This window comes from Larus michahellis, chromosome 13, assembly GCF_964199755.1.
Source record: "Larus michahellis chromosome 13, bLarMic1.1, whole genome shotgun sequence".
Classification (NCBI taxonomy): Eukaryota; Metazoa; Chordata; class Aves; order Charadriiformes; family Laridae; genus Larus; species Larus michahellis.
The window spans coordinates 13,864,868-13,891,809 of record NC_133908.1 but is presented as its reverse complement, the minus strand read 5'-3'; the positions used below and the strand labels follow the sequence as shown (position 1 = coordinate 13,891,809).

The following is a 26,942-nucleotide window of genomic DNA, read 5'->3' as shown; positions in this document are numbered from 1 at the left end:
TATTACTGTCTTAAAAAAAAAAAAAGGAGGGGGGCAGGGAGGTGTTTTTATTTCATGCATTACATATCCTTTGTTAACGCAGCTCGCAGTAAAAGCAGCCGTATCCATTTTCTGGCTTCGATTTCTGGTAATTTTAAAATATGCCATTACAATCAGGCAGAAATTATACAGTTTGAAAAGAGAATGAAGTGCTTCTTATTCAGAGGCTGAGCGCACTTGACTGCCGGGGAGCTCGCCTCTCCCCGCCGGGACTTGGGGTTCATTACGCAGCCCCGGCTCCCGGCGCGCCGCGGCTCCCCCGGCACACGGTGGCAGTGGCGGCGGCTGCATCCGCACCGGAGAGCTGCCGCGCCATCCCTGTCCCCGTCCCCGCGGGGTGGACCCGGGTCAGGGCACCCACGGCCACGCGGGGGCTGGCGGCAGTGGGGTACCTGAGCCTCACCTACGCGGTCACCTCGGGGCTGGCGTCCCACCGGCTGTCACCATCTGGCCGATTAGCGGGCAGACGTCACCTCCTCCCCTGCAGCGAGGCCAGCTCAACGCCAGGACGCTGCCCCGTGTCCCTGTCCCTGCGTCCTGGGCACGGGCTTCGTGGGTGGCTCGTGCCGCTGGCGGATGCACGTCAGGTGCCTGCTGGTCCCTGGGGACCCAAGAGCAAGGAAAAAGCACCCAGGGGAGGGGGTGGCATGGGCCGAGCGGAGAGGCCAACCCGCCCCACGGGACAGGATGTGGCCACCATGGGGCCACCAAATCCGGATACCAACAGGAGGGAGGGCGAGGATGCAGCCCCGCTCCAGGGCTGAGCTCTGAGGGAAGGGGGGATGCTCGTGGCCAGTCACAGGAGCTGTGGGCACCCTTAACCCTGGGGGTCCAGCAATGCAGGTCCCCTGGGGACACCCCCCATGATGGCAGGGGTGCTCTCCCCACCACTGCTCTCTGGGTCCCCCAAACGCACCCACGCACAGCCCAGCAGCCTCCCGGATGGCTACCAGGAGCCATCCCGACCCTCAGCCATGCACAGCGGGACCATCATCGGCATCAGCCGGGAGAGACGCGGGAGCCACATGCCAAACTAAATAAAGCTGCCGATTAATTCAGACGCCAGTTTTGCCTCCGTCTCCCAGCGTCGCGCAGTGGAGACGATTTTTCCGACAGCTACGCTGTGTTTCACCCCACCTTCACGGGCACGCTTCATAACCACGACGGCCCCGGTGGCCGCACACACCGCGACAATGTCCCTCTATCCCGGCACCCTGCCGGGCACCCCCCGGCCCCCTAAAGCGCCCGTAGGCGAGAGGGTGGGCGCCCGGCACAATGGGCATCTGTGCCGCGGTGGCATTTCGTTAATGCCGCTCAGAAAAGCCCCTGAATCAGCTGATGGGAATTGGGCGCTGGGCTGTCCGAACGCTTAGCGCCGGCTTAGTTAGCTCCATCTGCATTTGAACTAATTCCAATCAGCAGGATCCGATTTAGTTCAAGCTGCTCTGGCTCTTTCATGGCAGGAAAGACAACACTCAGCAGTTTTGCCCAAGCGCCCCGGAGTCTGCACGGCCTCTGCCCAGTCTCCGCCGATGGCCCGGCCACCACCCGGCCAGTGGCACAGCCGGCACCGCGGCACACGGGGAGAGCATCCCGCTTTTGGGGATGCCAGGAACAACATCCCTTGGGGATGCCAGAAGCGGGGTCCCTTGGGGATGTCAGGATCAGGGTCCCTTGGGGACACCCAGACTAGGGTCCCCCAGAAGCCCCAGCCCCACATCCCATGGCATCACTCCCCAGCCCCAGCATCATCCCCCTCCATCCTTCCCCAGCCCATCTCCGACCGCTCCTTCCCACCCCCCAACTCCAGGCCAGCTAATTTCAAAGCTCTATCTCTACATCACACTATTTATAAGCCCAAGGTCTTTGTGACTTTAATAAAAAAAAAAAAAAACCAAAACCAAAAAAAACCCCCACCCTCTATGTCTAAAGTCCCCGTGACGAGAGGGTTTGGCACCTCCTCTGACATCAGCGGCTGATAAGTCGGGCTTATCTCCTCCGAGCCCCGCAAAGGTCCCTCCAGCGAGATAAGGCCAGCGCAGCTGTCGATAGAGGTTTTCGCAGGCAAGGATTTAGATAAAAGAAAATGTGACAGGAGGTGGGGTGGGGGTGGGGGGGGTAAAAAAAAGAAGGGAACTTCTAAAGTCTCAGCCTGAAGTGGGTCTGTGCCGCTGACCGGGCAGCCCCGGGCAGCAGGTTGGGCCTGGGTCCCCTCGCTGGGAAAAGCAAGGGACAAGGTCTCGGTCACCATCCAGGCTCCGGTGCAACGTGTGCGCATCCTTCCCCAGGCGTTATCGGGGCGCCCTGGGGTGCAAGCCCATAAAAAGGGAGTTTTCGGGGCTGGGAGATGAAGAGGGGCAGGAACGGGGATGCTGGAAAGCCATTTGAGTCACGACGCCGCGTCTCCCCCCCTGGCTATTAAAAAATAGGGCTGGGTTCGGCACAAGGACAGGAGGTGACCGGGTCACCCTGCCTAGGAGAGGCACCAGAGGCTTCTGACAGCGCCAGACAGACAGACGGAGAGCGTGGGAGCCAGGCCAAGGCTGGCAGTGACCCCCGCAAGCCAGCAGCACCGATAAATTCAGCAAAAGCCCTCGCTGGCTCCTGGAGTGCCAAACGCAACAAACCTGCCTGCCACGGTGCCGGGGCTACCTGCCGCGACCGGGCACAGCCCCGTCCCTCGTCCCTCCATGCTGGGATGAAGGAGAAACCCACCGCCCCACCAGGGAGCTCCTCTTCCTCGCAGCCATCAGTGCTACCCCCACAGCAGCCCCGGCACGGCTTCAACCACCGTCCCCAGTCCCCATGGACACTGGTCTCCCATCAGATGGCATCCCTCCTGCGCGGGTGAGGAGGTGCCAGGGGAGGAAGGCTTCGCCCCCATGCACAAAGGGCGGAAAACGGGCTTTCTGCTGGCGCTGCTGCCTGGCACCGCGGCGGTGCAGGCAGCTGCCGTGCCAGCTCGTGCCCATCTCCCACCCAGCCAGCAGCAGATTTATGGTCCCCCCGCCGAGGCGGTGGAGGGGACGTGGCGCTCGGCGAGCGACGACGCTGCAGCTCGGCCCTGCGACGGGCGAGCGCGGGAAAGGTCACCCTGCCGTAAATCACGGGGAGCACCAGATAAAATAAAGCAGAAAGTTTGCCGCTGCCGTGCCGGGGGCTGCCATAAAGCACGGTGCGGTGCCGCAACCTTCCCCTCGCCCGGCCACCGCTCCATCCTGCCCGGCTAATCCGCTCCCCTCCGCGCACTCCAGCCCCGGGCCTTTCAGGGGGCCCTGTTAATAATTAAATGTTAATCTAAAAAGCAATTTTAGCTGCAGTGCTGCAGATCTGGTTAGAGATTACATTAGCATTTAAGAGTCAAGGGTAATTTTCTCTAACCCCTCTTGTGATCTTTAAAACCCGCAGATCTTAAAGCAACACCAGCTCCTCTGATTAAAATTGGAAGCTGAGGTTTGCAACGGATAATGATGCTGAAAGTGATTATTTTGCTGCTCGGGATCTCGCTGGGGTGGCGGGGGAGCGGGGGGCTGGGGGTGCTGGGAGAGCGACCCACACCGCCGGAGCGGCTTCTCCCATCCCCTGCCCTGCGGAGACGTGGGGAAGGTGCCCAGGACCCGGCTGGCACCGAGCAGAGCTGCACCCTCGGCTTGTGGGTCTGACCCTGGCGGCTGAACCCCACTCAGCTGCACAGCCGGGGGGCATCCCTCGCCCCCCAGCTTCTCCACCAGCCCCCACCCTAGGAGACGGAACCTGCAGGGAAAACCCCACGGAGGCGACGATGCACACCCCACCGGGGATGTGGGTGCACACTGCACTGGGGATGCAGGTGCACAAGCCTCTCCTGAGCACACCCTGCACGGCGAGGGGACGGTCCCCTCCAGTGCCGGGACACCAGGAGGCACATGGGGACAGGGAGAGACCAGAGTCTGTGCCCCATCTCAGCCCCCACCTGGGGGGCGGCCACAGCTCCAACACTGAGCGTCCCCATTTCCCGCTGCCCCAGAGCCTGCCTTTACTTAAGGAGGAAACATTTTGGTGCCCCACTGCCAGCTGGATGGTGCCTTTTCAGGGCTGCCACAACACCAGAACAGCACAGAGCTCACCGGCCGCGGCACAATGCCGGGGAAGGAGCAGCACCGGCGCAGGCGTCCGGACTGAGCATCCCCTCGCAGCAATGAGGAAAGGTCTCTCCCATCCCATCCCAGTGCAGAGGTTTCTGCTCCCAGGGTGGCTCCAAGGAGAAACCTTGAACCATTAAGAACATCAACATCCAAAAAAAAAAAGATCCAAAATATCCTTTTTCTCATGAGTGGGGCCAGGATGGCTGGGACGGGAGCACGGCTGCCACAGCCCGGAGCAGAAGGACACAAGCAAATCGCCTCTCGACCAGTACAAATGACCCAATGGAAGAAATAACGTATCAGATGTGTCCGTAACGGTGGAATTAAAAAAACCAATTCGAGTGATGTTGAGCATTTGCAGACATCCTCGTGCAGGGCTCGGGCAGCCTGGTTAAATTTATGTGTCAGCTTTAAGGAGGCCTCTCATCAAATGAGCTATTTTGGGCAGAGATTAAAGATCTATTTTAGCTGCGAGCGGGAACAGCTCTCGAACAGGTTAATAATGATTCTAGAAACCCAAGCATCTCCAGTGCCCCAGGGCAGAGAAGCCGGAGCCCTGGGCAGCGCCGGCGGGTCCCTGAGCGTCCCCGAGCAGGGAGGGTGAGGGACACCGGTATAATGTCCCCCCGACCCACTGCCATCCTGCCAGGGAGGAAGAAGCCCCCGTGCCGCCGCCGGGCGAGGAGAGGCTGCGGCGCTGGGCAGGCGTGGGTAATTGGAAGTGGCAGATGCTGGCACGCCGCTGCTGAGAAGGTCATTACGTGGGACTGGGAAAGAAATGCCAGGAGCGAGGGGGGGGAGCGGCCCCGTTAGCAAAGGTCAGGGCCCCGCTCGGGTGCCTTCGGTGTTTTTGGCGGAGCCCGACCCTGGCTGCAGGCAGTGGGGTGCCGGCAGGGCCAGCGCACAGCGTGTGGGCACCATCTACCTAGACCTATGTGTCTCCTCTCATTTGGTACCCCGCGGGAGCCTCTGCCCAGCCCCCGGAAGCGAAACCTCACTCATCCGACATGGTCACGCTGTGCTTCCATCGAGCCTCCCCATGGTCAGGGGAGAGGGGGCCAGGGGGATGAGCCCACCGAGCTGCCCACCATCCCCGGCAGCGAGCGCCGGATGCTCGGGATGCTCACGGGGCTTTCAATCCCAGCCCTAGCCAAGATGCGGGATCAAACCAGCCGAAAAGCCAAGCAGCTCCAGGGAGACCTCCGGAGCAGCATTTAAAAGTAACCCGGACCTGGAGGAGCCAGGACCCCAACCTGGCATGGGCGCCCATCCCCTGGGCACATGCAGCACCCATGTCCCCAGCTGAGACCCAACAGACTCGACACCGCAGAGACCAAAGCTCCCCAGCACCCAGCATGGCATCTCCTGCCCCATCTCAGGGGCTTACCTGCCCCCCACACTGAGGGGGGTCCTGGGGACCCCCCAGTTATTGCGGCGGCACTGCGGTGCCCAGGCCGGCCAGCCGCCCGTCCGGCTGCAGCATGCACGGCAGCCAGGCGTGCGCCGCTCGGTAATTACAGCCCCGAGCGCCTGAGCTGTGAAAGAATCTGACGAAGGAATCCAGGGTAGATCGCGCTGCTGAAATTACTATAATCAAAGGCTTTCACAAAGGCTTCAAATGCAACCAATTACCCTGAAAGGCGAGGCAAGAAAGAAAACAAATTAACGTGTTTGCACAGAGCCTCCGCGGCAGAGCACACATCGCCCCGTGCCACCCTCGACCCTGGCCGGCCGCTGCTCTCTGTTGCCGGGTCCTGCTCCCCATCCCGGGGTACCCACTCTCCATCCCTGGGTACCCACTCTCCATCGCCGGGTCCTTCTGCCCATCCCCGGGTCCCCACTCCCCGTCCTTTGGTGCCCACTCCTCATCACTGGCTACCCACTCCCTATCCCCAGGTACCCGCTCCCCATCCTTGGGTACCCACTGTCTACCCCCAGGTACCCACTCTACATCCTCGGGTACCCGCTCCCCATCCCTGGGTACCCACTGTCTACCCCCGGCTACCCACTCTACATCCTCAGGTACCCGCTCCCCATCCCGGGGTACCCCCTCTCCATTCCTGGGTACCTGCTCCCCATCCCTGGGTCCTGCTCCCCATCCCTGGGTACCCACTCCCCATCCCCACCAGCACTTCCCATCCCCGCATCCCGCTCCGTCGCCGCTGCCCCTGCTCGCCTCGGGGTGCAGCTGCACACAAAGGGGCTCTGTGCCCGTCCCTCGCCCCGTGGCTGGCCGCTGCCCCGATGGCAGACAAAAGCCCTGCCTGTGCCGGCGGCCGGGTCCAGCGCAGGCTCGGGGGCTTGCCAGGGCGGCCCGGGGAAACCTCCCTCCCTCCCTCCCTCCGCCCCCGGCGCTGGCTGGGGTCTCCGGGCGAGGGGAGGCGCGGGGTCCTCAAAGGCGCCCATTGAGCGCAGCCCCGCATCGCCCCGCTGACAGATGGGGAAGCTATTCACGGCAGGGAATCCCCCCCTCCCTGGACCCCCCCCCCCCCCCTCCTTACGTTATGCTTCGTCTGCGCTGCCAGTCTGGGGGAAAAGAGGGGAAAAAAGGGGAAAAAAAAAAAAAAAACCAACTTCTTTCTTTTAATATTTAACAAGAGTCCATCACCCTAAGTCTATTTTGTAATACAAAGCTCGGGAGATTTAAACCCTTCTCACCCGGAGAGATGGAAATGAATGGTGCTCTTTAATGAGCTGGTTCAGCAGAAAAGATAGATTTCTAAGATTACTGTAGGAATTCTTATAATTGATGTGTACTTTTGTAACGAGGATTATACCACCATCCGGTCAAGTAATTCCAGCTCTTCCCCATTCCCCTCTTCTCCCAAGCTGGCCCTGCTTTTGGGGTTCCCTGGGGGAGAGGGACTGGCCTGTGTCCCAGCGGGGAAAAAAGCAACACAAAGAAAGGGGGACGAAGAAGAAAAAGCCAAAGAAAAATTAAACAGGCTTTCCTTATTTAGCCGCGCACAACCTAACGCAGCCACTGAATGGGGAGAATAAGGCATCTCTCGAGATTTATATATTTGTTTTACAGAGCCCTACTTTCCCCCCACCAATCCGAGGCCGGATGAGCTGCTGAATGCCGAGTAATTAAAAGGAACAGAGAACAATACCCGCACCCGCCGAAGAAGAACGCGGAGTTTCCCTCGGATGTTTATAGCAATTGTATGAAAATGTACAAGCCGGGATGGCAAGAGCTGACAGCCGCGCCGTGATTGCGAGCTGGCTGCCTCCCCCGGCTGATTGGCATTAATTGTGCGCGTTTGCAAAGCAGAACAGAAAGTCTGACATTAGCTGCAAGCCAACATTTCTTTCTAATAGTCTTAATGATTACGACGAGAGCTGATGATCGTTGTGGGGCGTTAATAGTCCGGAGAGCGGCTCTGCGGCTTCTCCCGAACGCTTGGTGGGGAGGAGAGCCGGGCTGTCCCCATCAGCGCCCTGCAAGGGGACATGCTCCCCAGGGTGGGCTGGGGGTCCCAAGGGACGGACTGCAGTGGTCCCCCACGGCCAGAACTCCCCGCATCAGGGGACACTGCCCATCAACTCTCTGCCAAGGGGACGGGAAGAACAGGGGAGGGGACGGCAGCCCCCTGCCCCCACTCCCGAGGGTGCGAGCAGCTCCTGCCCCGTCCCCTGGCTCTGCCCCATGGGAGAGGGGTGGCTCGGAGGGGACACACCAGGAGGGAGAATGTCCCCCACCCTGAGACCCCTCTGGGGCAGAGGTGTCCCCAGGGATGTCCCACGCTGACCATGCCCAGAGGGAAGCACTGAGTCACCCTGCTCCCATGGGTGCCCCAAACGCAGCCGGGTCCCCACCAGTCCCCACCGTCACGATCTCACCGGGCAACGCAGGAGGGTCCAGGGCTGGGGCTGCTGCCCCGGGGAGCAAGGAGAGGGGAGAGCAGCCGGCGAGTGACCCACGTAAACAGCACAGTCCATTATTAAAAGCTGATTAATGAAACCTGAGTTTTCTAGACTTTTTACAAGGCTGGTTTTTTTGGATGTCCTTGAGTTTCGCCGCCACGCAGAGACCCATGGGAGGGTGGGTGGGCTGTGGAGACCAGCACGGGACGCGCCGACCTCGGGAGAGCCGGAGCCAGACGTGCACGAAAACCCTCCGCAGCCCCAACCCGTCCAGGTTTACATGGGAGGAAAAATCAATGGCCCATCGATCCGCAATATAAAGCGGGAACAGGGCGCTGGCAGACAGCAGGCAGCTGGCATCTGACCGGTGCCGTGCAGGGGACGCGGATGGGGGTGACATTGCTGAGGGACCGGCGTGGCCACCGACGGACACGGCTCGGGGCACAGCCGGGATGGCAGCAGCGCCGACGGCCACCCCGCAGGCACCGGGCAGCGAGCAGCGCTGCCAGTCCACGTGCTGCCATAAACCCTCGCTGCAGCAGATAGGACACATCCATGGTGAGTGGGTGGCCCTTGCCTGTGTCCTTGCCGGGACACGGCCAGCATCCACCCAGCCTCCCCCCGGCTGCCCTGGGGCCACCGTGTAGCCCGCTGGGACGGACGGACAGACATCCCCAGCCCAGCCCCAGGCTTTTTCAGCTTTTCATTTTGTTTTTAATCATCTGTGTTGGCCAACGTATCACTCGGCTTTGGGCTTTCTGAGCTCACTAATAATTGTTCCCAGATGAAAAGAAATAAAGACTCGGTCCCTCTCTCCCTTCCCCATCCCCCCCCCCCTCAAAAAAAAGTCCGTAAAGAAGAGCTATAAAAATGGCTTGTTATCTCACCTAGCGAGGCTCAGACTGTATGTTATTGCTAATTGGGTATAACATCCTTGTCTTGTTCTGCTCTCTGAAGCTAAATCAAGAAAGCACCACTGCTGCGAACTAATTATATCTCTGGACTGCAGACTCCGGCTTGTCTTCCCCTTTATTGAGTTAAAAAATGGTCACTAACCTTAATCTCTCATATCCCCAAGCATTAGGGCTGCTGAAAAAACACCACTTCCACCCGCACCCCAGTCTATGCTGAGAAAGATGGCGCAGGTGGCCCGGCGAAGGTTTTGTGATGCTCCGGGACACGACCCAGCGTGAGACCCCCAGCAGTGCCCACCCCTGGCGCACCCCCCTGGCACCGGGACCACCGCAGGCGCTGCTCGGGTGCCCGTACCACCCAGTCTTGATCATACACAGCTCGGAGGCTTTCCGTGCTGCACACACCCAGAGACCGAGCACTGCTGCTTTTCTACCTTTCCTTCTTACACGCAAGTTTAATCTTTCATTATGACTTTTTTAAAACCTGAACCCTGGAGGGCAATTCCCACGGCCCAAGCTCGGCAGATGTGAGCAGGTGTGAGCATCTGGGTCACGCGTGCGTGAAGCAAGGGGAGCTTCAACTCATCCACATCAGCTCCCGGGCCAGGACAAAGCCTGATGGTCCCAGTAACGCCGGTGCTCACCCACGGGTCCCCCATGGGAGCAGGGAGCCACCGCTACAGGTGGCTACAGCCAAAACGCTCTGGTCACCGGAGCGGAACAGCTGTGCACTGCTGCCATGGCACAGACCTCAGCAGCAGCAGGCCATCACAAAAAGAGAGAGGATGACGGGACCCCCAAAGAGCACCCATAGGAGCGGTGGGGCTTTGGCACTCCTTTTGGCTATTGGGTCGTGCAGGATGGCTCCATCCCTCCCCATCCCAGAGCCTCCCTCAGCACCAGCCACACGGGGTGAGAAATTTAAGCAGAAATACAAGGCTGGGGGTCAGAAACCAGAGAGGAATGCCACCGAGCCCGGCTCCATCCCCCTGTCAGGGGGACCCGTGCAGACAGTGTTACTTTCCAAAGGGAAAGTCAAGCTTCGGTTCTCCCTGCAAGCCAAGAACATCCCTTAAAAAATTGATACTTCCCTGACTATTAATTAACCTGAAACACTTAAAACCGCCTTCAATTTGTCAGGTTTAACTGCCAGCTCTTCTCGGTAAATCAAGCGTCGCACGCAGACGGAGGCTGCGCGTGCGAGGTGGCAGTGACGGGAGCAGGCGGCGAGCGGGGCACCCCGCGCTGTGCTTGCCATCCTGTCCCCCGAGAGCACCGGCGGCGATATTCATACCCTGCAATTAGCCAGGATGCGATATTAAGCACGCCGGGCGGGCGGGCAGGGCAGCGGGGCAGCGGAGCGCCCCACACCACAGCGTTCCCGTCTCCCCCCCGTCACCCTTGTCGTGCAACCAAGGCTGAATTCGAAAGCAATATGAATATTTTATCTCCCACATCGAAATCTCCCCGCTGCAGGGTATTAAGGCTTTATTAGTGTGGTTACCAGTGACGCTAAGCCAGCCCCAGCTCTAGCCTGGAGCGCGGCAGAGATGACCTACAAGAGGCAGATGGTGAAAGCCTTGGAGAGCCCCAGACCCCAGGACATGCCCGCCCTTGCCGGGGTGAGGAGGGGGCTGCGCACCCCAGTCCCACGCAGGAGGACGGGGAGAGGTTCGGGAGCCGGGTCCCCCCACCAGCACCCCACTGAAACCCCCTCCTCGCCCAGGGCCAACCCCTCCGAAACACCTCCCCACGCTGGGTCTGTCCCCCGGCCGCCACACCGCCCGGCTCGCCGTTTTGGGTTAAAACGCTGATGTATTCTCTCTTCAAGGGAAAGGAGTCCCAAGGGCTATAAAAATTCCCAGCAGGCTCCCGTCAGTCTCAGGTCATTAACTTTCTTTCATTGGGAGTTTGTTTACAGTCAGCCATAAATAGCGGCGCCCGTCGCTCGCCGGACGGGATGGATGGGGGCTGCCCACGCAGGAGGGCACAGCACCCCGGGGCACAGGGTCCGGCACTCACCCCCACCATAGCAACTTTTCCCGGGACCCGCGTTTCCCACCGGCCTGGCACTGCCACGAAACCCCCTCAGCCCAGTAAATCCATGGGGTCACCTTGTGCACAGCAGGAGGGAGCCGGGGCGCACGCTTGGGCACGCTCGTAATCCAGGTGTGGTCTTTCCCAGAGGAGGAGGAGGCGGAGGAGGAGGAGAAAGGCAGCTGGTGCGAGCTGCCTGCAAGGGTAACCTGTCCCTGGGACCCGCCCTGCACCCTCTCCCAGCCCGGCACTAACCACAGAGGGACCCCGGCCCCTGTGTCCATCGCGAGCACCGACCTTGTGTCAAGACCTCTGCGTGTCTCAGAGATGTCCCAGTCCTGGCGCATGAAGCCCCGGGAAGGACCCCAACACCCCTCATCTCACTGCGACCTCCACCTCAGACCTCTGCCCTTCCCCGGCAGCCCCTGAGGCACCGCAAGGATTTACCAGCACGGAGGCAGAAAGCAGGAAAGCCGAGCGCGCCGCTGGCATGGCCGGCTCGGCACCGCGCTACTGCTGGGGTGCTTGACACACCGGGGCTCCTCCACACCCGAACACACCCGGAACAGTCTTGGAGCACCCACGTCCCACCACCCACCCAGGAGCTGCACCCACGGCACTGCCGATGCCCCCAACGCCAGGAGCACACCCTGAGCCCCGTTAACGCCTCAGCAGGCTCCGGTGCGCTCATGGTCCGGAGCCCGCCGGGTGCAGGTGCCCGGGGCTGGCAGCGGGACCGCAGGTGACAGGGAGCTTTATTTGCCATAAGAGAACACAGCGGCTCCACCGCGGCCGTGCGAACCCACCAGCTGCAGCTCTAATAAAGACGCAGGATCACACGGCTCCCGAAAACCACGACGCGGCAGGGCTCAGACAGAGCACGGGTTAAATATTTACCCCCCACCCCGTCCCAGCGAAGCACCCATCACTCTCTGCATGGGGGGGGCAAGCGAGAAGCCACAGATCCCGGGGTCTCCCTCGCCCGGCACAGCCAGCTCCCCGGCCACAGCACGGCAGGGATGCTCAGCACCATCAGCCCCACGCTGGCATGGATGCCCGGAGCCGGGGCTCGGTGCCGTGGCCCCCCCCGTGCCTCATCCTGGGAGCTCCGGAGGATAAACGGACACGGGCAGCACAGACGGGTCCAGTTTGCAGCAGCCAGGAGCCCACCTCTTGTTTTATTTCACGGGACGGCGATAGGAACGGCTGATGCCCGGGCCGAGCACATGGTCCAGCACCACCCCGGGCTGTGCTAAGAGATTAAACCCCAAACTCACGCACAGTGACTTCTGCTCTCCCACCCGTCCCCGGGAGAGCGGGGACTCGCCAAAAATCACAGCCTCATCACTCACGGTCCCCCACGTCTATGTAAATATCTATATTTTAAACCATATACTCGCACAACCTGTAATCAGAGCAACACAAATAGCCCCTGCTTCCCATGTAAATTAAAAACACCCATTAGGCAGATTTCAAAAGATGTCAGTAGGCTTATAATTATACACGACATCCTTCCGAGATAAAAGCGATTACCGGGGATGCAAATCACTTAGCAACCAATCAGTGCCCCCAGAGTGCAAAGCACTGACCAGCCATCCATTTTCGCCTCGTCCTTTTATTCCCTGCATCGAGCAAATACAAACACAGATAAAGAGAGGCACAATAGCTCTTGACACGCAAATAGGTTAACATAATAAAGCCAGCTTTAGCCGGCTCACTCGAGGGAGAAAAGCAATTCTCAGGCAAGCAGGAGGTAATAAAACAGGGCTTTTGTGTTCCTGGCTCCCATTCTCACCCCTGCGCCAGCTTTGCTGCATTAGCTGATAGGCATCGCGGTTTGATTGAATTACCTTTCATGAATATTAGCTTTTTGAGGAATGCGCAGGCAGAAGAGAAAGAAGAAATGTCTTATTTTTGCATGCATGCGCCCGCTGCAGACGGACATGCGGCGGCACAGATGCCGGCGGGGCTGGGAGCGGGGGTCCCGGCAGGTGCAGCCCCCGGCCCACCCCGCCAGCTGCAGCATCCCCGCGGGCGGCACCAGCCAGCCCCCGGGGGAGGGCACGGGGCACGGACTCCCCCCCGTCTGAGGATCAGACACCACCAGCAAAAGGACCTTTATCCTGCCAGCAACGGATATCCCGCTCTGTCCCCAAAAGGAGACACTGGGCCACCAGGCTCCCGCCACCAACCCCATCGCCCCGACACTCGCCGCACTCAGGGACCCGCATCCCTGCCCTCAGTACCCCGGTAGTAGGAGGATGGCAGGGTGGGCTGACTCTCCCACCAAATATTTACAGGGCTGTAGGTCCCTGTGCAGCAGGTGCACCGGGGTCAGGCCCGGCTTCACCCCAGATTTTTCCCCCCGCACAAGTTCAGGCCACACAGGGAACCTGCTTCAGGCAAAAAATTAACTCTGCCGCCTGGCAGGGGTGCAAAGGCCGGGCACTAATCCCGCAGGCACGGCGGGGAGCGCGGGGGCAGCTCGGGGACGGCGGCGGGCACAGAGCACCGTGCTTGGTGCGGACCACCGCCACGGGGTCGTGGGATCTGGGAGCCCCTCGGCCCTGGGAGCCGGAGCCCTTCCTCAGGGAGGGCAGCGGGCTGCAATTAAAAAACAGCACGGGGAGAGAACATGCTCCTCCGCAGCCTGCGCAGGGACGGAGGCGTGATTCAGGCTCAAATAAAACAGATAACCAGAGGGGCTTAAAAAATGAGGTGATGTGGCTTCCCTGGAGGGCCTCTATCCCCTGGGGCATGGCACAGCAGCAGCCACCCCATCCCTTCCCTCCCTCCGTGGGCTTCTCTGCTCCAGCCTGGGGATAAATGTTCACATGAGATATTTCCATTTTTAACGCTGAAACGGGGCCCATCTCGTAGCTCCGGCACAGAGAACGCGCCCCACCGGTACCAACCCACTCAGCCGGCAGGAAAGCCATTCCTAAAGCCAGGAAAACAGGCCAGGCTCCCACTGCCGGGGAATGGCTTTCTCTTCCCCTGTTCTACAGGCAAGGTCAGAGGAAGGCAGTGCGGCCAGAGCTTCCCTCTCCTTCCCCTATGGCTTCGAGGCAGCCTGACCCAATGGCACACGGCTCACACCGCTGCTCGCCCCAGCACGGCCCTCGGCACCTGACCATTCACTCCTGAAAGTTTTAAGGATCCTAAATAGGAAAAGTCCCTCCCCAGGGCCTGCGATGCCGGGTGCCCTCTGCCAGGGATATTTCCCACCTCATCCCCCAACACCAGAGCCCGCATGCAAAGGATTTGCCAGCCGGGGTCCCACCAGCCCGGCGTGGGCATGAGCAGGCACCCGGCAAGTATGGCATGTGCTCGGCACGTCGGATGGTAAAACCCCACAGCAGGGGCACGGGAAGGTACAAAACTGCCAAATTCCACAAAATCAGACCGAGCAAGATGCAGGACACGGCTTACCCAGAGAGGGTTCCCCCATGCCTGCAGATCCCCACGGCCACAAGCCCTCCGTGGAAGCACGTCGCCCACCCAGGCAAGCTGCCTGCAGCCTCTGAACAAGAGCATCCCTTGCAGGGGGATGCACATATGTACACATACACACATATATATCAAAAATATCCCTAAAGAGACACCTGCGCCCCGACCACCAGAGCCAGGCAAACCACCACTGCCCGGTGCCAACCAAATTAATTCCCCGGAAAATACCACGCACGGCTGCAAAACTTTGCCGCTGCCACCTCTCCTCGGAAATAAACCCGCAGGGCCGGAGCCGTGCCACGGTTCCAGCCGGTGCAGCGGTGCCCTGCAGCGAGCCGTGCCGAGCTGCCGCCGGCTCGCTGCGGCCGGGCCCTGCCTCTCCAGCCATTAAATTCCCACGATCTCAGGGCTCTCCCCAGAGCTGGATTGGGATGCTGGGGCTGAGCCACATCCACAGGCACCGGGAACACCTCGTTTTCTGTTGGGGACCGAGCCGGAGAGGCGGCACAGCCCGCTCGTCCCCGGCCGGAGCTGGTGGCAGCCTCGGCGGATGCTCAGCCGCGTTCTGGGGGACCACGACGCCTCGTCCCCGGTGAATCGTATTCCCAGCGCCGATGGTCCAGGAGATGCCACAGGGATGCTTCCCTCCGCAGCGGAGCTTGTTTCGGGAGATGCATTTCGCCCGCAGACGGCTCTGCTCCGGCAGAGCCACCCGACACCGCGGGAGATGGGCTTTTAAATAAAACATCGCAGGGTGGTTCCTTTTCCTCTCCTCTCCTTTGTGACCGGCGGTATCCACACCAGCGCGGAGGTCGATGGCGGGTGGCCTGGCTCTGCCACCACCCGCTCCGGTGTCCCTGCGGGCTCGGGCGCTTCCCCGCCGCCTCCTTTCCCCGGCCGGTTCCGGGCGGAGGAGAAAAAACCTTTTTTTTTTTTTTTTTTTTTTTTTCCAGGCGAAAAGGGGCAGCCGGGGGTCGGTAGAAAAGGCAGCAGCAGCTCACGGACGGCTCACGCTGGAAGTGTCTCAGCTTTCCTCGTGGAGGCACCCGTGGATATTTTATTTCCACTTACGACTCAGGCGACCCAAAAAGCCATAAAAAAAAAATTAAAAAATAAGAGGGGAAAAAAAAAAAAAAAAAAGAAAAAAGTTGCTCCCGTTCCTCGCCGGTAGCGACGGGGCGAGCCGGTCCCCAGCCGCCGGCGCCGGCTCCGCGCCCGCCGTGCCTTCCCCGCGGCTGCGCGGCCGCGGAGAGCCGGGCACCGCCGGGCACCGCGCTGCGGCGGCGCCGCCTCCTGATGCGCCCCGGGAGCCGGAGCCCCCCGGTCCCCCGTGCCCACCCCCTCCTCACCGCACCGGTAACCCCCCCGGTTCCCACCCGCCGCCGGCCCCCCGTTACCGTCAGAGCTGGATCCGGGCCGGCTCCGGCCGCTGCGGTGCGGGGCGCGCCGGGCCGCCCCCCCCGGGCCGCGCAGCAGCAGCGGCGGCGCCCGCCCGGCCCCGCGCCCCGCCGGCGGCCCGCCCCGCCCCGTGCGCGGCCAGCGTGCGGCGGCTCCCGGTGCTCTGCCCCCGGGGCGGGCGGGGGAGGAGAGGGGGGGGGGGAGGCGGGGGGGGGCGGGAGGGGGGGAGAAAAATATCCGAGAGGGGAAAAAAAAAAATAATAATAAAAAAAAAAAATTAAAATAAAATAACCCCGGCGCAGATGGGCTCAGGCGGCGCGGGGACTCCCGGGGGCATCACACCGCCGGTCCTCCGGTTCCTTTGTGCGGCGGCGAGCGGTGCCCGCCGGCCGGTGGCGCGGCGGAGGGGGCTGGGGGCGGGGGGGAGGGGGGTGGCGGGGGCGGCCGCGGCTCGGCTCGGCTCGGCTCGGCTCGGCGCTGCGTGCCGGTGGTCGGTGGCGGTGCCGGTGGCGGTGCCGGTGCCGGTGGCGGGGCGCGGCCCCCCCGGCGCTGCCTCCCGCCCGGCGCGCGGCTGCGGCGACACTGAGCGCCCCGCGCGGGGCCCGGCGGCCGCACGCGGCTGGGCCCCGCCCCCGGCGCGTTACCAGGGGGACGCCGCCGCGCGTCCTGCGGGGGGGGTGGGGGGTGGGGGGGGAGCGGCAGGGGGCGGGGCCGCACCGGCAGCACGCGCCACCCCGCCAAACCTGCACACACACCCCCCCCCCACACCATCTTTCGCGGGAAAATTCGAAGCGGCCGCGGGGCACGATGGGAGTTGTAGTCCCCGGCGGCGCAGGGGGTGTTCCCCCCGTGGGGTGGGCTCGGCGGGGCCGCGGGACTCGTGGGGAGCCCCCCCCCGGGACCCTCCAAGGCACGGAGAGGGGTCCTCTGCGGGTTCCTCCCCCCCGGGGAGCTGGCGACCACCATGGCGATGGCTGTAGCCACTGCTGAGCCCCGTGGTTTGAGCGCTGTCATCGCTGTGTCTGCCCTCGTCAGCGCGAGCCCTGGAGCCATGGAGTCATGGAAAGGTTTGGGTTGGAAGGGACCTTAAAGGCCACCCAGTGGCACCCCCTGCCCTGGGCAGGAACACCTCCCACCAGCCCAGGTTGCTCCAAGCCCCGTCCAACCTGGCCTTGAACCCCTCCAGGGATGGGGCAGCCACAGCTTCTCTGGGCAACCTGGGCCAGGGGCCCACCGCCCTCAGAGTGAAAAATTTCTTCCTGAGATCCAATCTAAATCTCCCCTCTTTCAGTTTAAAACCGGTCCCCTCTCATCCTATGGCTCCCCTCCCTGCTCCAGAGTCCCTCCCCATCTCTCCTGGAGCCCCTTTAGGGACTGGCAGGGGCTGGAAGGTCTCCCCGGAGCCTTCTCTTCTCCAGGCTGAACCCCCCCAGTTCTCTCAGCCCTCTATTCCTTCCCCAAACCCAGCATATCCCTGCCACAGGCTGTGAGAGTGGGAGTGTCTGTAGTTAGAGAGACCTTTGAGGAGCTGCCCGATCACTCTTGCCCATAACGACGCCGAGGAGCCCAGTACGTGTCCACATGGAGCTTCTCGCTGCCACCGAGCACCCCCAAAACAGCCCAGAGTGTGCTCCGGGACTCGTCGCCTTCCCGCCTCCCTCCGCCCCAGCTCCTGCCTTGCAGCACACTGCTTTGAGGAGTTTGGGGGTGGTTTGGCTTCTTCCCAGCGCCTTTCCGGCTCCTCCATCCAGGGCAGCCCCTGGCAGCTCCCGAGGCATCCAGGGACTTGGGTACGCAGGAGGAGAGCTGAAATCCAGGAGCCGTTTCGGGACACTGGGTATCTCCAAACGTGGGGAGATGCTCCAGTCACCACTTCTGATCCAGCACACGCTGAAGGTTGAGAAATTAAAATAATAGCTAGACATGCTTTCAGGAGAGCGATTCCTCTGTGTAATTATAATGCGTATTATCCTCCCTGTGAAAATACATTATATTGAATAAATTCCCTCTTTGAGCAGGGCTATTCATACTATTCATTTGTTTCAGTTCAAACATTTTTAGCTCATATATCCAGGAGGTTCTCGTGCAGCTTTGTACCTTCTCTGCAGCTTATTTGTCTGCTTTCCGCCTTGCAATATAGGCCAGCGATAAGAATAAAACCACTATAGATTTGCGAACAGCACTTAGATTTTTCAAAGATAATTTAATCAAAGCTATTAGTAAGTCAGGAAGAAAGATTGCTTTTTATTCCGCACAAAAAAAAACCAACCCAACAACAACAACAACAAAACCCCAAAAAAACAAAAAACCCAACCAACCCAGGAGCCCTCATTCTTCTCAGAAAATGTTTTAACCACCTGAAGTCGCTCACAAGGACTTGAAAGGGTGGCGGCGTCTTTGCCGGGGAAGAGATTCATCTTGAAATCGCCAACTTCAAAAGGTGGGTGTTTCGGCACTGCCTTCAAGAAGATACTATTAAGCACTTCCGACCCTCCCCATTTTACATCCTTGGGGGGTGTTTTTTTGGTTTTGGTTTTTTTTTTTTAAGACTTTACAGAGGAGAAACACTTTTGTGATTCAGGGAACCCGTGAATACTTTGCCGGAACATAAATTTCACCCGGCGATGCTGGGAACACAAGGAGAGCCTTAATCTTCTAATGAATGAGCTCTGCAAAGTGAGACCGGCTCCGCTTCCACCTCCAGAGGGATTGAATTGCAAAAAAGGGAGCTGCCGGAGGAGAGAGAGAGAGATTTTTAAAAAGTCCTTCTGCTCCAGCACAAGTAAAGGCGGCATCGGCCGGATCAGGGGAACTCCTTCCTCTGCGGCACCGAAGTTTTCCTCGCCGGCTGCCTTGCCATTGCGCTCGGAAAGCGGAGATACGCGGCATCGTTGCCCCCGATCTTTAAGACGACGGTGTGCCTTTAATTTAATATCATTATTTTTGACCGGCGCTAGCAATCCGGAGCGCTGAGCGTTTTCATCTCTCATCCTGACAAATGCACGCTGTAATTCTTTGACCAAAATGTCAGTCTGCTCTGGAAATGACTGGCCCTCAGAATGAGAAAGATTTCCAGGGGATTAAAAACGGGCCATTACTCTCCGCTTTAAATGCATTCAAGGCTCTGAAAAGCCGTAGCCGCTTTCGTTCCTTTTGTACGAAAAGTTATTGACTTATCAAGGTTAAAATACATTCAGTATGGCCCAATAAAACAGGGATATCTCCGCATTCGTGCTGTCATTTGCAGGTCCGTTTTCATGGCAACAGGGCTCTTTTCTGCACATTAAACGGTTCAGTTGTGCAAAGTTCAGACATTACATAAACAGAGAGGTAACAACAACAAAAAAAAAAAAAAAAAAATCAATGAGCTCATAGGCATGGAAAAAGGAGATAGCATTGATCGGGGCCGGCATCGATATTTGGGATCGCTGCCTCCTGCCCTGCTCGCAGCCCTCCCGTGTTGGCAACGGGGACACAAAGAGATGCTGAAGGACACGGCGGGGGGATGGCGCCTTCGCGTGTCCCCCCGCCCCCGCCAGCTCCTGCCCGTAATTAATATCACCCGGGCACAGCCATCCGCCCGGCTGAGGGTTTATTGGTGCTAACGAAGGTGGAGGTGGGCAGGTGGGCGCTTCCGATTTTTGGCTAACGAGCCCGGTCCCCATTCCACGGCAAATCCCGGGAGGTTTTTAACAGCTCCCAGATGTTTCCAAATGGGGCAGAGCCGGGATGGGGGAGTCTGGAGAGGGGGGTCTCCACAGGCAGGGATGGGGTGGCCGTGGGGGACACGAACGAGGTGGGAAGTGGACGTTGAACGCCTTCATGGTGCTCCTGGGATGGCTCCGGCAGCACCGGGCTGTGGGCACGGAGGAGCACGGCACCGGCAGCGGGGTGCGGGGTGTTTGGGCGAGTGACTTTGATGCTGATGGGAGATGTCAAGCTTTTTGCTTCCCAGTCAAGGTGGGGAGAGGGTGATTCCGGCGTTAAAACGCTCGTTAGAGGAGAGACACCAACATCTGTTGGGAAAGCAAATGGAGAGCGGGAGTGAGACGGCCGCGGGCAGTCAGGCGTAAAGGAGGAGGAGGAGGAAGGAAGGCAGGAGCAGGGGTGTCTCCGTGCTGCTGCTGAGGCAGGGATCCGCTAGCCCTTGGCCCATACCGGCGCACGGGCTCGACCCTGGGTCTCGCTGGTGCGAGAACAGAGTTTGCCCAGTGGAAGCCCGAGGCAAGAAACTGGTCCCATACGGCCCCTCGCCAGGATCCCCGGGGCCAGAAGCGCCCTGAGTGCTGGGGCCAGCCCTGGAGAGCCGGAGCCGGGGGGCACGGAGGGCAAGTGGCTGGTCCGGGCACGGAAAACTCCCATTTGGGCAAGGAGCCGTGTCCCAGGAGCATCCTCCTCGCTGTGCCCCTGGGTGCTGCCGCCGCGGGAGGTGGCAGAGGTGTGGGGCTGGGCAGCGTTCGGGGGTGCAGGGGTCAGGAAAGCAGAAACTCCCGTGCTCTCTGCTTGCTTTTTCCACCCCCCCCTCCCAGTTTATTTATAGATTCAGCAAGTTATTCAGCTGAAACAAATCTCCGTTTCAGTCAGGTCCTGGGGCCAGCGGCAGCCTGCATTATCTCACAGGCAGCCACACATTAGGCAGCACGATTTCTGTAGGGGCACAGCACAAACAACCCGGCGTTCGCAGGCTGCAGGAGGAAGGGGTTTGCCTGGGCAGGGTGACGGTCCCCAGGGCACGGGTGGTGACACGAGGGCCACCCTGAGAGGGAGCTGGGACCGACTACGGCAGGGGAATGTGCTGGGCAGGGCGCGAGGGGCTGGGGTGCACCCTGACTCCCCCAGCACAGCCCCCAGCCCCCATTGACGGTGGTGCCGGGAGCGAGTTCTCGCCGTCAGCCGGAGTCTATTTTTATTCCCTGCTTAAAAATATCCCAGTCCGGGTCACTGGCACATGATGGATCATTGCTCCTGTGACTTCCCCCAGGGTCTTCCCAGCTCTCAAACGCAGAGCAGAGTCAGGCTTCCCGCGAGAGCCCCTCCCGCACACTTCCCACCCCATAAAAGCACGGAGGGGACATCACAGCACCCACGCTGTAGGGGTACAAGAACCACCCGTGTGCTCCTGGGGCCAGGGCACGACATCGCAGCAGCCCCGAGCGTGCCCCGACGTGGCCCCACGCCAGCTCTGCATCCCAGCAGTGGCCGGGGAGCATCCCGGGGTCACTGCATCCCCGCTCTCTGCCGTCCCCGCACTGTGTCCCCTGCCAGCAACGGAGCAGATCCCGTGCCTTTTTCTTTCCTCCCTGTTTGTATTTTGTGAAAAATCCAACCTTTCTCAAAGGCTTGGGCGACAGACCTTGTGAGCGGGGATGGGAGCACAAGGAAGAGCGGATTCCAGCCTGCGGTGCATTTTCCAGCCCTATTAGTCACGAGCCTCTGATGCCATGAGAGATACGGGGCTGACTGACAGGCGATTTGGTTTTATCTCACCTGGGAACGTTTCATATCCGGCACAGGGCCGTTCCGCAGCCTCTTTGTGCGGGAGCACACGGCAGCATCGCTGGGCGGAGGAGCAGCCGAGGGGGGTCCAGGGACTCCCCACGCCTCCAACTGCGGAGGGGACCCACGGAAGGCAGCACCCAGCCATCGCAGAGCAGCGAAGGCACGGTTCCCAGGGAGGGGTCGGCGGTCACAGCCACCTCCGACTGGGTGCTGTCCCCCTCTCCCATGGGCATCACCTCCTCCCTGATGGTCCCCGGGGCACCTTTCAGCCCACAGAGGCCCAGGTGCCTCCTCCCTTGGCAGGAGGTCAGAGCTCCATCGCAGGGGATTCACCAGCTCCGTGGGTGAAACCTTTTGGCTTTGTGACCGACCGGTTCCTGAAAACAGGAGACAATCAGGGCTGGCCGTGATGCTGCTTCTGGGTTTGCTCCTTGCGTGCGGTGTTACGTACCTCCCTCCTGCACAGATTTTTTATTTCCCTTCCATTGCTCCGCAACTTGTTTCCTTCTCCCCCAAATGACTCGATTACGCTGCTTAATTGCATTTACGGAGCGGTGCTGGCACGTGCTGTCAGCCTGGGCTTCAGAGAGGTGTCTGCCGAGGGGGGCAGCCCGGGGGGAGCGTGTGTCCGTGGGCAGCCGGGCTGGAAGCTGGTCTCCGGGAGTGAAACCGGAGCAAGCTGGAGACTCCCGGGAGATCTTCACCTTTAACTTATTTGCTTCTTTCCCCTCCAAATCTGCTGACACTTGGAAAAGGAGAATCATTGCAATTTGCTTGTTTCAGCAAGTTCCCCCTCTCCCCTGTGCTGCTCCTGGCTCCGCACAGCTCTGCTGGGCTATCAGTGGCCCCCGGCACAGCAGCGGGCACCGAATGGGGGGAAGAGGAAGGTGAATGATTCCCAAGCCCACCACGGCAGGACAGTCCGCTGCCCGTGGCACCGAGCAATGCCCAGTGTCCCCAAGTGACGCCGTGTTGTGGGACCGGAGCCCCCATGCACCCTATGGGCAGCAGTGCCGGGCTGCCCGGAGAACCGGCACAGCCCCTCAAGCCTTTCAGCCCGGGAAGCACCTGATTCAATCCTCCTGACAGTCAAGAATTTAAAATGATTTATTAAAAATGTATAAAGCCCGGTTGTTGGTGTCGCTGCTCTGATAAGAGCATCGTCTCCTGCGCCGCTCCCGTGGCAGGCGCGCTCGGCTCGGGTTTACGTTCCCCTCACTCAAATGGCTCCCGTTGTGGCACCCGCGCCAGGGAGGGGCAAGGATCCCCCCGCTCTGCATATTAATTTTCGGCAGACTGCCGCAGGCAAACACATTCAGGCTTCGGGAAGCATTACAGCTGAGCCGCGACCTCCGGGAAGGCAGCATCGCGCCGCAGCCGAGCGAGCACCGTGCCGGCAAAGCGATGGGCAGGAGCCCCCTGCCCACATCCCTGCCCGTCCCCTCGGTCCAGCCTGGCCGTGACACTGTGGCCACCACAGCACCGGGCCCTGCTCCTCTGCCCCATCTCCCTCCAGGAGCCGGGGGTCCCTTCCCAAGGAGCGGGGCCCGGTGACCCGCAGCGCACGGGGAAGATTAATGGAGACATATACAGTGTAGGAGAGGCTCTGTCCCCGGGTGATGTATTCCAGCCCGTGGCCATAAATCCGGTTACGGCGGTTGACCCGTAGAGCCGAGGACAGAGGGAGGCAGGGACACCGGCTGCCCCGCTGCGGCAGAGGTCAGCGGGGGCAGGCGTGGGAGCAGCGGGGGGATTGATCCGTGCCCCCACCATCTCCCTGGATTTTCCCAATGATGTTTATTAGGGGGCTCTGGCTCCCGGGTGGATTTATTAGGGCAAATTTGGAAACAAAGCGAAAGGAGTGGGAAACCTCCTGCATCAGCTGGGAGCCCTTAGGGGAGGGGTGGGGGGGCCGTGGCTGTGCTGGGGGTTGTCCTCAACCCCGCAGCCCCCTGGCCCTCGCCTGCAGGGACTTGTTTGCTCAAAAACCCTCCAACTGGGACTATAGGAGTTTTGTCCCTGCTTTGGTGTGGACTCCCCGGGCGCCGGGGACAATGTGACACAGATGCCAATGGCACCGCTCAGCTGCAGCACCGAAACGTTTGTCCCGTCCCTGTGGGACACTGCCTGGCCCCGCTCGGGGTCTCGGCAGGATGACACAGGCACGAGGCTGCGAGTGCCCCGGGGAGGCACGGCGATAATGGTTGAAATCAATATTTTTTTGCAGGAGAGAAATAAAAAAACCCATCACAGCCGTCGGTTGGGACATTGCAGGGGGGGAAGAGAAATTCAGTCATCTCAGCTGGCAGTGCCACGGCTCTGCCATCCATCCCTGCCGTCCCAGCCTCGGGCTCTGCTTCCTTTGCTGTCCCTGCTACCCGCCGCCAAAACCTGCCCGCATCCTCAGCAGGTTATTCCCAAGCCTATTGCCTCCAAGGCCAATAATTGATTTAAACCGGGCTTTTTCTCCTGTTTTTCCAAAAAACGTTTTCTCCACAGCGCCTTGCTTTTCTCTGACAGCCCAGCCAGCAGCATGGGGTGTCCCCAGCCCCACTGGGGCTGCGATTGCCCCCACGGGACCCTCCTCACCCCGTGAGCCGCAGCGGGGCTGGGCAGGAAGAAGCTGAGCATCGGTGACCGAGTCAGCGCATCCATCACCGCCGGTGCCGCACCACCTTTTTGTGTCGCCAAAACCGTGCAAATCAGGTACCGTGTGCCCCCAAGCTGGGCTTGGTGTGGAGCTGGCCCTGAAATCCCTCCTGGAAAAGCCACAGCCCCCATGGCCAAGAGCCTTGTTGTTGTTCCAGGATTACTTGATGTGAGCTTGCTGGAGCCAAAAGCCTGGCAGGGATCCCAGCTGGGGGCTGCCGAGCCTGGTGGATTGGCAGGACCACCCCATCTCCGGCGGCACCCCGCTGCCAGCACCTCAATCCCAGCGGCCCGCTCCTGGCATCCCTCTTGCCGCAGCCCATCGGCGCTGCTCCCTCCACTTCAACGAGGCCAATTATCGCTCGGAAACTAGCACGATGCCCAGGTGTATGGTCCCAATTAGGCCTTGCTTAAAAACAATTTAAACACCATTATAAGTTTTCTGTTTTGGAGCAGGTTCCCGTCAGCCGCCAGCACCCGGGGAGCGGGCAGGGCGGCTCAGGGCTGGGTGCCGGCGGCGCTGCCGGAGCCCATGGCTGCCCTTGCTGTAGGGAAACTGCTCCTGACCCCACGCCATCACCTTCGCACCCCTGAGCCCCCACAGCGGCACCGGACATCGCGGATAGGATGCTGCTGAGCACCAGGGTGGTGGTGTCCCCATCTCATGGGGACGGGAGGTCTCATGGGGTGACGGGAGCCGGTGCCGGGCACTGGGGTGCAGGGAGGGCACCGGTGACACGTGGAGACACCCGCAGTGGGCTGATGGCCAGGACAGAGCGCGGGAGGGCTCGGCTCCTGTCTCATCCCATGGCAGCGGGAATAGGGAGGAGGCAGCAATGCCAGAGGGTGCTGGGGGGTCGGGGGGGCTGGGGGCCGCATGGCATCACGCACTGCTGAGCTTTCCGAGCGCTGGTGGGTGTCCTCCCCGCCGCGGGGTTTTGATCCGCACGGCGAAAGAGCAAAGGCAGACGCTTTTGTGCGCCGGGAGGCTTTGAAGTCTCCCAAAACGGAGCGGGGGGCACAGCGGGGGTGGCTGGCCATTCCCTGCCGGCCCAGCCCCCTCCCACCAGCCCCGCTTTCTCTCCCTTTTTATTTCCTTGTTCCCAATTAGGAGCCACCTCCGGCTCACTCAATAAAACCTGCAAACTTTCCCAGGGAGCCCCAGCCAGAGTGCCAGGGGCCGTGCCGGGGGTCATCCCACACAGGACCCCCCAGGGGTCCCGGTACGCTCCCTCCCACCCTCTGTGGCCACACCAACCCACTCCCCCGAGCGCAGGACCCTCAGTTTGTGGTCGGTGCCTTCCCCAGGGACCTCGCACCCGCTCCAGGTGACAACAGGCAGGTCCCTGCCCAGGCGGGTGGCAGTAATTAGCTCTGTCCCTAATTCTCAGCCCCTTTTATCTTTTCCCTTCCAAAGGCAGGAGAAAAGAGAAGCTCTTTTCCAATACCCCCCCCCACCCCCTTTCCTTTTCGGTGGCCTCGCTCCACCCCGGGAGGGTGAGCGGAGCCCGGTGGGTACGTGTAAGCCTGTGTTTTTGTGAGAAAAATGCGCATTGATCATTTCTGGGAATCAGACAGTGTTTTTTGCTCTGAAGCATCCATTATACACAGCTGCTTAATTGACGAGCGCTGCCTAGTCACCTCGGATGCCGGAGTAAAACAGCCTAAAAGCTCCAGCGCAGAGGAAGTCCGCGCTTTATAAATTGATTCAGTGGGAGAGAGAGGGAGCGAGCGAAAAAAAGCATTAATTACAGATGCTTCTGTGGGCACTGTTTTATGGCAGCGAGACCAGGATGTGGGCAATTCTCCTAAATGTGCTGATTAGACAGCACTTCATGTCTCGGAGCACATTAAATGGGCTCTGTAAAGCTATTAAAGATGCAGCGCCATAAAGAATTGACGAGAGCGAGCGGCAGCGGCGCAGCCCGGGGCTCCTGCCCAGCTCGGCAGCAACAAGTCACCGGCGAGGCTGGCCAAGCCGCGTGGGTGCCGGAGCCGGGGTGAGCCGGGGTGGTGGGGACCGATGCTCCTTCCCAGGTTTCCATCCCTGCTGACCCCACCGGAGCCCCCTCCCTGGACCCTTCTGGGGTCGGGGGGCTGCCTGTGCCCCCCATGGCGTCCCACGGCTCCTGTTGGGTCCCATCCCTGCTCTGAGCCCCCTGGCTCCCCACTCTGGGCAGCCTCTCTCCCCCAAAAACTGCCTGGCGCTGGGGTGGTCCTCTGCCCTGCTGGGACGGCAGGGACCCCCACCCCATGATGGAGGGGCTCAGGCAGAGCTGGGGGGAGGGAGGAGCTGGCGCTGCTCCACCGTCACCTGGGTGCTGGGGAAACTGGACCGCTTCTCCCCAGGCTTCTTCTGCCTGCCACGGAGCTGGGAGGGCAAGGATAGATTTGGAGAGGTTTGCTGCCAGCCCAGGGGATGTCACCCGGGGGACAGGACAGGTGAGGGGGACTGCGTGCTGGATCCCAGCCACCGTCTGTCCCAACGCCCTCTCTGACTGTCCCCATGCCCGCAGGGACTGTCCCCACTCATCCCGCTCTCAGGCGCTGAGATTGAGCCTGGCTGCACCATCCTGGCTCCCTCTGGGTCCCTCCTGGTGTGAGCTGGTGTCAGGGGAGCATCGTGGCGCTGCTGGCTACCGGCAGCCCTTGGAGCATCCCTGGAGCATCCCTGGAGCATCCCTGGAGCCAGGCTCCTTTTCCCCCCTGCCTGATGCTCCCATGGTTGGAGACTCATGCTCCCCAGAGGACACCAGTCCCTGAGCCCGTGCAGGGTGAAGTCACGGGGCTTTGGGCGTCACTCCATCTTCACCCATGGTCTCTGGCCACCCCAGTGCAGGAAGGAGCCGTCTGGCCCCGTGGCTCCAGGATCCACACCCAACAGGCCAACGTGACCCCCCCCGCGCGGTGGTTGCGGGGCTGGCGGGGCGTGCGATGTTAACACAACCCCGCCACAAAATCGCGC

The 26,942-nt window shown here is 60.8% G+C and overlaps 1 protein-coding gene across 1 annotated transcript in view; it reads right to left on the bottom strand.

Annotated features, from left to right (window-relative positions):
• Positions 1–15,945, bottom strand: part of FAM222A (family with sequence similarity 222 member A) — a 31,546-nt gene extending 15,601 nt beyond the window's left edge. Inside the window, exon 1 of the mRNA XM_074606539.1 lies at positions 15,829–15,945. The gene's annotated coding sequence lies outside the window, so the exon portion shown is untranslated. The remainder of the gene's footprint in view (positions 1–15,828) is intronic.
• Positions 15,946–26,942: the final 10,997 nt, after the last annotated feature.